The following is a 12,798-nucleotide window of genomic DNA, read 5'->3' as shown; positions in this document are numbered from 1 at the left end:
CTAAAGTCTAAAATCACACCTCAATCTAGAAGATACAGATTTGGAAACTTAATTACACATGAAAAATGTGTTAAACAACTTACAACACCCATCTTCCGATAGTACCTTATTTTGATTCATTCATATGGATTAACTGAAAAGTGACTTGAACATTTGACATGAGAAATTTGGAAAAAATTATTATTTTTTTTATTTTTATTTTTTCAAACCAAGGAACAAAGATTTTTTCTTGACATGGATTTTTTTTTTTTTTTCATTAAAATGTTTATGTAGCTTTTTTAATGTTAATTAAATATTTTTTAATCATTTTCATAACTATGTCATTTTTAAGTGTGCCATGTTAAAATTTCGTTAGTCATATCAGTATTTTTTGTTAGCAAGAGGATAGTAGGGATAATAATAAAAGGATGTTAAAAAACTAGATGACCAAAAATGAAACTTATGGAAATGTATGGAGGAAAGTAAAACATTGGTTTCTATTTATTTTTTTGGAGTTGGATGCCCTTGTCTACATATGTGGATCGATTCCAACAGGGAAAAACCCGGGTCAATTTTTGTTAATCCTCAAAAAAAAAAATCTCCGGCAGTACGTCCTTTATAAAATTATATTCAACACTTTTTCTTTAAAAAAAAAAAAAAAAAAAAGCTTTGTTTTTAATTTTAGAAACTGATCTTCAACACTTGATAATTGATATAAAATGCTTAAGTGTTTTATTTGAAAAATACTTGATCAAAACAATCAGAAAGTATTAGACGTATTGATGCGTTTTACCTTATTATTTTAAATTTCACTCCATTTCATAGTTGACCCTATTTTGCTGCTTGCAGGCGATGAATTTGTAGAAAGTTTATCTCTATATTTGCAGGAAGAAATATAATTCTATTTCATTGAAACTTGAACATCATCAGGACATAAGTTAATGGTTATCATTTTTATTCATATAGCCTTGACATAAAAGTTCAGATCAAATAGGCAGTTTTGTTCTCCCACAGTCCTCTCTCTTTTCCAAGCCATGGCTACCACTTTCTACAACTTACTCAAGCTACCTCTAATTTTCTTCCTTTATCTTCTTCCCTCTGCTCATTCAGTTTATTTCCAAATGCCTCCCTTTGAGTCTAATACGTCAAACATAATATATCATGGAGATGCTGTACCTTCCGTTCGAGCCATAGAGATGAATAAAGTCAATTTTCTATGCCGTGTTTCTCCTTCATTATTGATACGCAGGCAGTCCTAATTATGGTCATGGGCTTGCATTCTTCTTGGCTCCTGTTGGGCTGGAGATCCCACCAAATTCTGTTGGTGGCTTTCTGGGCCTATTCAATACCACAAACAGTGATTCATCTCAGAACCAAATTGTTCATGTTGAGTTCGACTCTTTCGTGAACCAGGAATGGGATCCTACAGTTCAGCATGTCGGAATTAACAACAACTCAATTTCTTCTGCAGTTTACACCACTTGGAATGCTAGTTTACACGGTGGAGATACTGCAAATGTATCGATTCTCTACAACGCTGTCACTAACAATTTGAGCGTCTCTTGGACCTACCAAAGGACCTCTAACACAAAGGAGGATACTAGTCTTTCTTACCAAATTGAATTGACTAAGGTTCTGCCTGAGTGGGTCACAATTGGTTTTTTAGCTGCTACCAGTCAATATATTGAGCGACATACGCTTTTGTCATGGGAATTCAATTCATGCTTGGATATACATGGTGGAACAGAAGCGAAACATCACACACATAGTGGACCTGATCGTTTCCGGTGGTGCTCTGATAGCTGGGATGGTTATAGCATTTGCAATATTGTGGATATGGAAGGGAAAGAGAAAGGAGAGAGCTGCAACAAAAAACTTAACATCAATTAATGAGGATCTTGAGAAAGGTGCAGGACCAAGAAGGTTCTCTTATAGTGATCTTGTTTCAGCTACCAATAACTTCTCAGACGAGACGAAGTTGGGTCAAGGAGGTTTTGGTGTTGTTTACAAGGGTTACTTAGCTGATTTAGATATGCTAGTTGCTGTGAAGAAAATTTCAAGAGGGTCTAAACAGGGGAAGAAAGAATACATAACTGAGGTGAAGATCTTTAACCAGCTTAGGCATCGAAATCTGGTACAACTCATAGGATGGTGTCATGAAAAAGGTGAGTTCTTACTTATCTACGAGTTTATGCCAAACAGTAGTCTTGATACTCACCTCTTTGGGAAGAGGACTCCTCTCACTTGAGAATTGAGATACAATATATCTCTTGAATTGGCCTCTGCATTGCTTTATTTTCATGAAGAGTGGGAACAATGTGTGGTGCATCGAGATATCAAAACAAGCAATGTCATGTTAGACTCTAGTTTCAATGTCAAGCTTGGTGACTTTGAGTTAGCTCGATTTATGGATCATGAGCCAGGTCCCCAAACAACTGGAGTGGCTGGAACTTTAGGATACATGGCTCCAAAATATTTAAGAATGGGTAGGGCTAGTAAAGAGTTAGATTTGTATAGTTTTGGAGTAGTTTACTTAGAAATTGTTATTGGAAGAAGGTCAATTAATCCAATGGGAAAGGATTTTGAAATGGGGTTGGTAGATTGGATTTGGAATCTTCATGGAAAGGGGGACCTTCTTTTGGCTTTGTATAAGGAGTTACAAACAAATTTTGATGAAAAACAAGTAGAGTGTTTGATGATCATTGGACTTTGGTGTTCTCACCCTGATCAAAATCTAAGGCCGTCCATAAGGCAAGCAATTCAAGTTCTTAAGTTTGAGGCAACAATGCCAAATCTTCCAACAGATATGCCTGTACCTACACCAGCAAGAATTAGCTTTTGTGAAGCATCGCTAAGTACTACAAGTCTTTAACAAGGTCATTAAATATATTCACCATCTTTGCTTCTAAGCATTGGTATAGTATTAGTTTTTGTTTGTATGGAATCGATTTGGGTTTAAACCCGGTTGTTGAATTACAAGTGAATTAGTCATGTGGTTAAATTTATCCAATTATGCAAATTTCCAATTCACAAGAAACAATTTAAGATTGTGATGGCAAATTAAATAATGTGTGATTAATTGCACAAAATCAAACACAATGGAGACAACGATCTTGGAAAACTAATGTAAAGACTATTCCAAAGGAGAAACCATTCAAAGGAAACCTTCTATTAGGATTTTAGTGTGTTGGCATATTTTCTGCCAACTTTACATATAATTGTCAAGTACTTAATTTCATTGTAGCATTTACATTTGTGGGTTTATTTGTCAAGGGCTGAAGAGGTTAAGAGCTACAATCTATTGAATCTCAATGGAGCGAAAATTGTGAGGGTTAGGCAAAGTGTTAAGTAAGCTAAGCATTTTGATAGTCAATTGCACAACAATCTTGCCTCTCTCTTTGCCTTTCAGCTCAGTCGAGTGAGATTGCTAGAACTTGAGACAAGTTTGTTATTTCTTTCTCTTACGTACCTATCCTTATACCTCTCTATGTATCAAATTTTATGAGAGGAGATTAAAAACTAGTAGACACAAACAATTCTTTGAATTTCTTGTTGCTATTTGGTGTTTGGGAATCATTGGAATAGTCACAAAATCTTTAAGAACCCTTATAATGTCCATTTTTAGTCCCAACAAGTAGGACTCAAATTGGGCATGAAATAGGCAGATTATTGGGCCTTTTACATTGCTAATTTTTGTTGATTTACACAATTTCAACTTACCGAGATGGAGTCGAGGTAGCTTGACCGATCGAGAAGAATTGAGTTGCAATCAAGCTTGTTATTGAAGAGGCAAATACTTCTCTTTTCTTGAATAGTTCTTGAAAGGTTTTTGTGTCTTCAACTTGATCTTAAATTACTACTCTAAGACACAATAAAACTCACAATTTAACACACAATTTGACATAGTTTGCCAATACTAATACAAAATCATCAAGTTTAATGCATGTGTCAAAGTGTTGAAATATGATTATAAAACTTTTCATTTCTTGTACTCCTACTCACTAGCTTGATTATATAATCACGATAGGTAATTACAATGAATAGAAATACTGAATGAGATGATTAAACAGGGGAACATGGCATTTGCAGTTTTGCACTGAAGTTAGAAGAATGAAAATCAATGAATGCCAGCATAGTCTGATGTTCTAACTTCTAACACCTTTCTGAGCTGCACGAGACAGCTACAGCTATAAACAAAATTTTGCTAATAAAGGTTTTAGTTCTTAATTCAATTCAATGCAACCTACCTCATCTGCCAACAACAGATGTTTTGAGCCACCAATATCTGGGTTGGAAAGATGTGCTGTAATTGACAGCTACAAATATTCACGAAAGCTATTATTGTTCTTAGCTCTATGTAACCTATCTCTCATTCCTCCCTCAAAAGTCGGTACTGTGAGCTAGGTTCAACGCATCAGAGTAATGATTAGAATTTCTGAATCCAAGCAATTTTTTTACAATCATGAAGTTTATATCAAAAGGTAAGAAAAGTAAGAGTAGGAATATTAAAAACCATTAGCTCTAAATTAGCGACGAAAATTAAGACTGTATTAAATCTTTTAAACATTGTCTTGTCTAACCGGCCAGGCTTTGGTAGTCATGCTCTTGGAATTTTGTAATACTATGTGTTTGATGAATTCGGATTAGCTTAACAATAACAAGTCATATTATTATTATTTTTTTTTTGAGAAACAGCCCCTTAGAGATGGGCAATTTTATTAAGAAATTCGACTATGATCATAGTTGTAAACATCAATAATGTCCGGAGGACATCCTCCATCCATACGAGAAAGGGATTACAAATTGATCTTCTAGCTAACCTATGCGCCACGCAATTGCCTAAACGTCTTACATGCTGGAAAGAAACAGACTGAAAAGAAGATGCGAGTGAATGAATATCTTGCAAAATGTGACCAAGCTCGGATGAAAACATAGCGTCACCATCTTTGATGGCATTGATGATGACTTCTGAGTCCCCTTCTATGATCAAACGCTCAAAACCCAACTCCCGACAAGTCATATTAATTATTGTCCTTTTTGTTCTATTATATAATCAAATGTTGTCTTTAAGAGAACTGCTACATTTATCCACAATATTTTCCTAACAAATCTAGGTAGTAAGTTGTTATTGATTTTAATTTTAACCCATATTAAAATTATTATTAAAAAAAAAAAATCTTTTACCTATCATTAAAATTACTTTTTTACCTACTTGTTACAATCAATAATAATTTGTTATTTACGATTTGTTATGAAAGTGTCGTGGGTATAGTAGTTTTTTTTTTTTTTTTTTTTTTTTTTTTTTTTAAGGTGACATTTCTGCTCCTTTGTTTTAATAGTTACTTCTTGTATTTTTCATTAAACATTAATTTAAAAAAAAAAAAAAAAAAAAAAAAAAAAACTTCAAATTAACATCAGATAGAGCGGGAACATTATATGGGCTTCATTTTCATGCAAGTATTCATCATTGAACAAACTGAATGGTGCGAGATGGGAAAGTCTTGAAGCACGAGTTACTTAACAACAGTGGGCCTCTCATTTCCTCACACATAATACATTGGACCATCAAGAGCATAAGGCCTGGCTGTTCTTAATATTTGGGCCGGTCTAGCTTTTACCCAATGTATGAAGAGCCTATCCATTCTACCTAACCCAATAATGTTTTTTTGTTTTTTGTTTTTGTTTTTGTTTTTTGTTTTTTGTTTTTGTTTTTGTTTGTTTTTTTTGTTTTTGTTTTTGTTTTTGTTTTTTTTTGTTTTTCCCATTTCTTCTTATTCTTTGGTAAATAGTTTCAAAAGTTTCAAACTAAAATTTAAAATTTAAGACTATTACTAACAAAAAAAATTATAATTTTGCTAGTTTTAAATTGGATTGACTTTTAAAATCATTTAAATTTAAACCTACACGTTGTTTGAAGTTTGATTTGGTGGTTTGGTTTTGCATTATATTGAGGGTTTAAATTAATAAATTATTATTTTAGAAGTTTAGGTTTGATTCAGAACTATACATTACTATGTAGTGTTTTATTGGATTAATAATTTGAGAAAATTCTACTATTAAATTACAATTTTCTCTTTATTTTTAACACTTATGCTAAATTTCATGTTAATAAAATGTTATTTACAATTCAATTCTTAAACTCATTTTTTGTGATTTTAAAATACAAAAACTTAATATTTAAACATTTAATGATGAAATAGTTATTGATCCATGATCATCTCAATTAGGGGAAATTATTTACTGCAACGGGTGAACCACATTAGCAATATGTTTAATCAAGATTAGTGAAAAGCTGATTCCAAATTTGTTTTTATCAACAGTCATGAAGTAAGGATTTCGTGTTTTTCAAGCAAAGGTATAAAAGCAATCTTAATGCACACTTTTAAAGACTTTTTTAGAGTCTTGTGGTGTACGCATGTGATAGGAGATTTCCAAGCTCTCTCAAAGTGTTAACTGGAGATCAAAATTCATGTTCTCGAAGATCTGGTGATGAAAGTGAAGTTACTTCATCCGATTAACAAAGAGTTGATGGAGTGAACTTTTTAGTGTATACTTCAGGTTGTGAGCAAAAGTTCACATTTAATAAAGTTTGCTTGTAGAAGAGTCTGCAGATGACTTCCTACGTCAATTTTGCATTTGGTGACATTGGATGCCACTTGCCAGTTTGATAAGCAAACAAGGACATGGATATCTGCCAAGGAGCTCTCTTGCTAGTTCAATTTCCATCTATTAGCCAGATGCAAGGTGCTCTCTTGTGTTGGTATAAAAATGGGTTGTGTTGAACAAGAAATATTGAAATTAATCCACTCCACCTACATCAAGGTATGTAAAATTTAAAGAAATTAAAAAAAAAAAAAATTAACTACGTCCTTTTATATAATATTACACAGGCCCAATGGCCTTTTTAGGCCAAAATTCTTAATTATTGTATGCTAGGATATTTCGAGACAATTAGAATCATCCTCTTGGTTGTAGAGAAAAATATAATTGTAAACTTTCAAGCATTGATACCGAATATACTTCTAGATCAAATCAGTGGTGGAGGCAGAATTTTAGTCTAGAGGGGGCAAAATTAAAAGATGATATTAAAAGTGAAATTAATCTAAAAAATATTAACCAACAATAATAACAAAATAAATAAACAGTTGTAAGAAAATATGAATATATTTCATATTATTAAAATAAATAAACAAAAATAACCAATTCATAGCTACTAGAAAATTTATAAACTGATAGAGTAAGAATACGATTAGTGTTACTTAAAAAAATATAATGAATAAATGTTAGAAATTATTTTTTGTGATTGGTGACATGCCAATTTGTAAGATATAAGTAGTAAAATTTGTAATATCTCTAGCATCATTCAAGAATAAAATACTGTGAAAAGTATCATAAATATTAAAAATGGTGTAAATAGTGATATAAAATAAAAAATAAAAAATAGTGAAATAGGTGCAAGTTGCATTAGGATAAGACAAAAGCAATGGTTTGGTGACTTTCAACCAAGTAGAAGTCCTTTTTTTTCAATTTTTTTTCCTCCATGTCAGAATGTAACTACTTTAGACTACTATTGCTAAAAAATTTTAGGAGAAGTAAGGGGGGCAGGTGCCCCCCCTTGCCCCCCTTAGGCTCCGCCAGTGGATCAAATCTTCCAATTCTGTGAATATAACATAAAAGAAAGTTACCGTAATATATAAAAATTAAAAATATTTTATTTATGATATAGGGTTTAGTTTCCATCGACAATTGGAAATATTTTCTTTTTCAGAATATTTTTAAGCTCTTTCTCAAAAAAAAAAAAAAAGAAAAAAGAAAAAAGAAAGAAAGAAAGAAAGAAAAAAGAGAATATTTTTAAGCAAGCCGACTAGTTTAGGGGTCTAATTGTCTAAGTTCTTTGGATTATATGTATAACAATAATGCATCACACACTTTTTCACACATATTTTGCTATAACTATCCTATACTATAGATTGTGAGTGGGGGAGAAAAAAAATGGTTAATCGTCCATTTTAGAAAATTTTAATACCACTTTAATGAGAAATATAAAAAGAAACCGAAAAAATTAATTAATTTTTTTTCTTTTTCCACAAACAAATTAATTTTTTTTAAACCAATACTAGCTTAGGAGTTAGGACATTTGTTAACTTTCATTTTCATATTTTAATGGAGCAATTCTGTGTGAGGCCATTTGTAAGTCTTCAACGACAAAATGAACCTCAAATTTGGAATTCACTTGAAAAAATAGTGAGAAAGATCCGTAGTGGAAGAAAAAGGGAGGTCAAAGCAATTATAGCAGTCAACAACCAACGATTTTTTTAGGGTAAATTACAACTTACCTACCTGTGGTTTGACCAAAATTTAAGTTGCCTATTTGTACTTTGAAATTTGACACTTTATCCACCTGAGATTACTTCGATTAGATTTCCTTAACTCACATCTGTTAAAAACATGGCTAAATATGTGATTTTGCTTTACTTTTATGTTTCCCTCCTCTAAAAACACAAAAAACATAAAAATACAAGGTCAAATAAGATTAAAAAGAATTCATCGGAATACTTGTATTATGAGATTTTAAATCACAGGTAGGTAACTTAAATTTTAGTCAAATCTCAAGTGGGTAAAGTGTTAAATTTTAAATCATAAGTAGGTAACTTAAATTTCAGCAAATTACATGTGGGTAAGTTGTAATTTGCTTTTTTTTTAAAAAAAAATTTATTATTATTATTTTTATTAAGTATAATTTGTATTTTTAATTGATGCACCCTTATGTTCCAAATTCTTAGCCCCCGTTTCCAGCCTTGCCCAAATATCCTAGAGCCCAGCCCAACTAAAAGCAAATTAAAAACCCATTAACCCTTTTAACTGACGGTACATGCAAACCAAATTCATCACCAAAAAAAAAAAAAAAAAAAAAAAACATGAAAGAGTCGAGAGAGAGAGAGAGAGAGAGAGAGAGACAGATGGGTCCAATTCCAAAGGGGCTAGACCCAGGCCAATTTTTTAAATCATCAAATATCCCCACTTATAAGTATACATAAAAAAACACTTTATTTCGTTATTAAAAAAAAAACACTTTTTATTTCAAATGCTTGATGTATTTTTATTTGAAATAATTGAAATATTTCAAGCACTATTTGATTTGCACTTTTTTTTTTTTAACATGCTTTTTATCAAAATGTCAAACACATGTACTTAACATTATAAAAAATTTTCAAGCAAAAGGAAACATCCAGGGAAGTTTAAAGGCAATCAATGAAGACAAATAGTTTCTCAAAAAAAAAAAAAAAAAAAAAAAATGAAGACAAGCATGGACCAGAAAACTTGATTAAAACAACTGGGAACTATTAGACGACGTGTTGATTCGTTTTACCTAATTGTTATATATATATATATATATATATATATATATTGTGGGGCCCAACAATTTTTGGGCCAGCTCCATTTATTCGTTGGAGCTCAAAGGCCTAAGCCGAGGAAGGTTATGACCCAGGCTCGGTAATACAAGTACAAAGTAGCCTTGGGATACAGCCGATGACGATTCAGTCCTCATTCTGTCCGAAATCTCCTCGGAAGAAAGGCCAAAAATGGTATAGAAACAACTTGGGAAAAAATCTAAAATATCTGTGCCAATAGAAAAGGGTATGCTGGAAAGTGTAACGATCAGGGAAAGCTGCCCTTACTGCCATTCAATACTCTGCACCTGACAGAGTCATACTCTCCAGCTTTTTCAACCACCACCAACCACTCCGGGTACGGGTTGATGGGACAAGTATCAGTCTCGGAATGTCGATCCTACACGTGGACGAAGGATAAAAAAATACAGGTTAGTATAAAAGGAAAAGTAAGTAATTCATAGAAGAGGCGGGAAAAAATGGCCAAAAACCAAAACCTCCCAGCCCGCCTCCAGGAGAAAGACTCCAGGGGCGAAGACGACTTAACCATGTATGAACACTACGAAAAACCCACCGTCTGGTGACTGAGGCCTAACCTTTCAAGCTCACGCTCTACAAATGATATTGTTTGGGCCTTTTTACGTGCGAACCCAACACGGTTACAGTTCGTTACGAAACGTGTCCTTACAATTGGCGTCGTCTGTGGGGAAGGCTTGTGTGTTGGCATAGGCGGTAGGTCGAGAGAGTTCCTTTGTTATTTTTAACAGCTGGTTATAGAGTTCTAGTGTTAAATTCCGCTAGGGGCTATGATTCCTGACTAGGGGCTACGCTTGGTAGCGTCAACCGTATGGATGGTTCTAGGGGCTTGGCCGAGGAGCTAATTCCCCTAAAGCCAAGGTCCCACGCGAGAAAACCAAGGTATTGCATGGTCCTCGGACTCAAACCTATGGGGAAACCAACTACTTAGATGAGAAAACTGAGTTTTGGACAGAACCAAGGTATTGCATGGTCCTCGGACTCAAACCTATGGGGAAACCAACTACTTAGATGAGAAAACTGAGTTTTGGACAGAACCAAGATATTGCATGGTCCTCAGACTCAAACCTATGGGAAAACCAACTACTTAGATGAGAAAATTGAGTTTTGGACAGAACCCAGGTATTGCATGGTCCTCGGACTCAAACCTATGGGGAAACCAACTACTTAGATGAGAAAACTGAGTTTTGGACAGAATCAAGGTATTGTATGGTCCTCGGACTCAAACCTATGGGGAAACCAACTACTTAGATGAGAAAACTGGGCTTTGGAAGAAAAATTGAGTTTCGTAAGATCGGCTACTTAGTAAAAATTCTAAGCTACTCAATCCTCAGCTCAAATTCCATAAAAGATTAAAACTATTAAAGTTGTTAAGAGGATGGTGAAACACCCTACTACTCAGCAACTTAGAGGGGCTGTTTATTTTGTGGGTTGTATGTCTTCGGATGATTACTTCCTACACCGCACTGAGCATTCAGTTGTCACCTCGGCTATTTTGGGGTAAGTGTTGTTTTTGCAGGCCGGCATTGCTGTGCCAAACAATTCTATAAAAGTCGTGATAATATCTTTTCCTTAGCAAGAATTTTGACCCTAAGTGTCATAAGTTCAAAGTCTGTATTATTGTGCCGAGCAGCACTCGTAAGTTCATAATAGTGCCTTTTTCTTTGATAAGGGATTTCGGCCCTAAGTATCGTCCTCTAAGGTCGGCGGTATTGTGCCAGGCCGCCTCAATAAGCTCACCATAATGTTCCTTTCTTTTTCTTCTTAATAGGGGTTTCAACCCTAAAATATCACTAATTCGATTCAGTAGTATTAAGTCGGATAGTGTCTATAGACACAGAGTAAGATCTTTTTATTAACTAGGATTTCGGTTTTAGACATCGGTCAAAGTGTAAAGATAAAAAGAATTTACAAGATAGTATATCTATTCACGGCGTACCCATTTCAGAAATAAAGAGATAGAATGTGCGAGATAAAACAATAACAACTTTTATTAATATAAAGAGGTATTACAACGTACAAAGAAGGGCTTAAGCAAGCCTATACAGAAAGTGGATTACAAAAATAATAAAAGGAAAACAACAACAATATAACAAATAAACGGTCAAATGTCTTCTTAAACTGGCCTCCGAAGTCCTTCCAAACTCTGCCCCAGTAGCATCCATATTGAGAGAAGAACCTTCTTCAGAAGAAGATGGAGGAGATGAGGAGAAAGAAGGAGGAGAAGAAGAGGGAGGAGATGAAAAGAAAGAAGGAGGAGAAGAAGAGGCAGAAAGAAAAGCGTCAGGATGGATCTGGCGGTGGAAAGAAGAAGAAAGAAAGAAGAAGAGAGGCACCAGTGGAGGAAGAGAGGAAGAAACAGGGATATTTTATCCCTGCGTTAGTCCTGACTCCTAACATGCTGGTGCCATGTTAGCTATGCTCGTAAGAGAGCGGCTGGTACTGATAATGGGTGACCCCAGCTCAGTCACGCCGAAAGTTTGACGTGACGAGCTCCTGCTTCGGATTTTGGCTGAAAGGAGGATAAGAAGGATCTTGAGTCTCCGCCATCCTTGCCCTGACCGAGCCATTTTGAGTTTCGTAAAAATGTGGTGTTTCTAGGAGGGGTATGGTTCTCTCATTACTTACTCCTATCTCGAGTGTGTCACAAGTTAAGATACAACTAGTGGATAAAGTAAACTCTGGAGAAAGCTAAAAGGTTTCAGATTTCAGAAGGATTAAAAGGGACTCTGTACAAGAGAAATAAACTCTTGCCTTCCTTCTTATATGAAGGGTGGAGCGGAAGGTATTTAATCAGTCCAGATTTCCAAGAAAATCTGTAAACGAGAATATACTCGTTCCACTTCCCCACATCGTCAACAAACCGTCGAATTTAAATAGTCTCGTAAAGGTAAGTCATTAAAGGCACGTTTTGGATAACCAAACGGCAGGAACGCCTTGTGAATGAATTCAGAGGAATGTCTCGTAGACCGGTACATTTCCCGGGCAGATGAAGGAACGCCAACATTAAATAGGCTAAGTTAGACAAGCCGTAATAAAGGCTTGGTATTACCAAAACCTTCCTCTCCAACCAAGAGGTCGGACAGCAGGGTTTTGAGGGACTATTGTGGGGCCCAACAATTTTTGGGCCAGCTCCATTTATTCGTTGGAGCCCAAAGGCCCAAGCCGAGGAAGGTTATGGCCCAGGCTCGGTAATACAAGTACAAAGTAGCCTTGGGATACAGCCGAGGACGATTCAGTCCTTGGCCTGTCCGAAGTCTCCTCGGAAGAAAGACCAAAAATGGTATAGAAACAACTTGGGAAAAAATCTAAAATATCTGTGCCAATAGAAAAGGGTATGCTGGAAAGTGTAACAACCAGGGAAAGCTGCCCTTACTGCCATTCAATACTC

General features: G+C 34.7%; 1 pseudogene; it reads left to right on the top strand.

Moving 5' to 3' along the window:
* The first annotated feature begins 1,013 nt into the window (after nucleotides 1–1,013).
* LOC115994026 lies at nucleotides 1,014–2,851 on the top strand (annotated as a pseudogene).
* The last annotated feature ends 9,947 nt before the right edge of the window (nucleotides 2,852–12,798 follow it).

This window comes from Quercus lobata, chromosome 6 (genome assembly GCF_001633185.2).
Source record: "Quercus lobata isolate SW786 chromosome 6, ValleyOak3.0 Primary Assembly, whole genome shotgun sequence".
Taxonomy (NCBI): domain Eukaryota; kingdom Viridiplantae; phylum Streptophyta; class Magnoliopsida; order Fagales; family Fagaceae; genus Quercus; species Quercus lobata.
The sequence above is the reverse complement of the archived record's forward strand: the minus strand, read 5'-3'. Positions and strand labels throughout refer to the sequence as shown.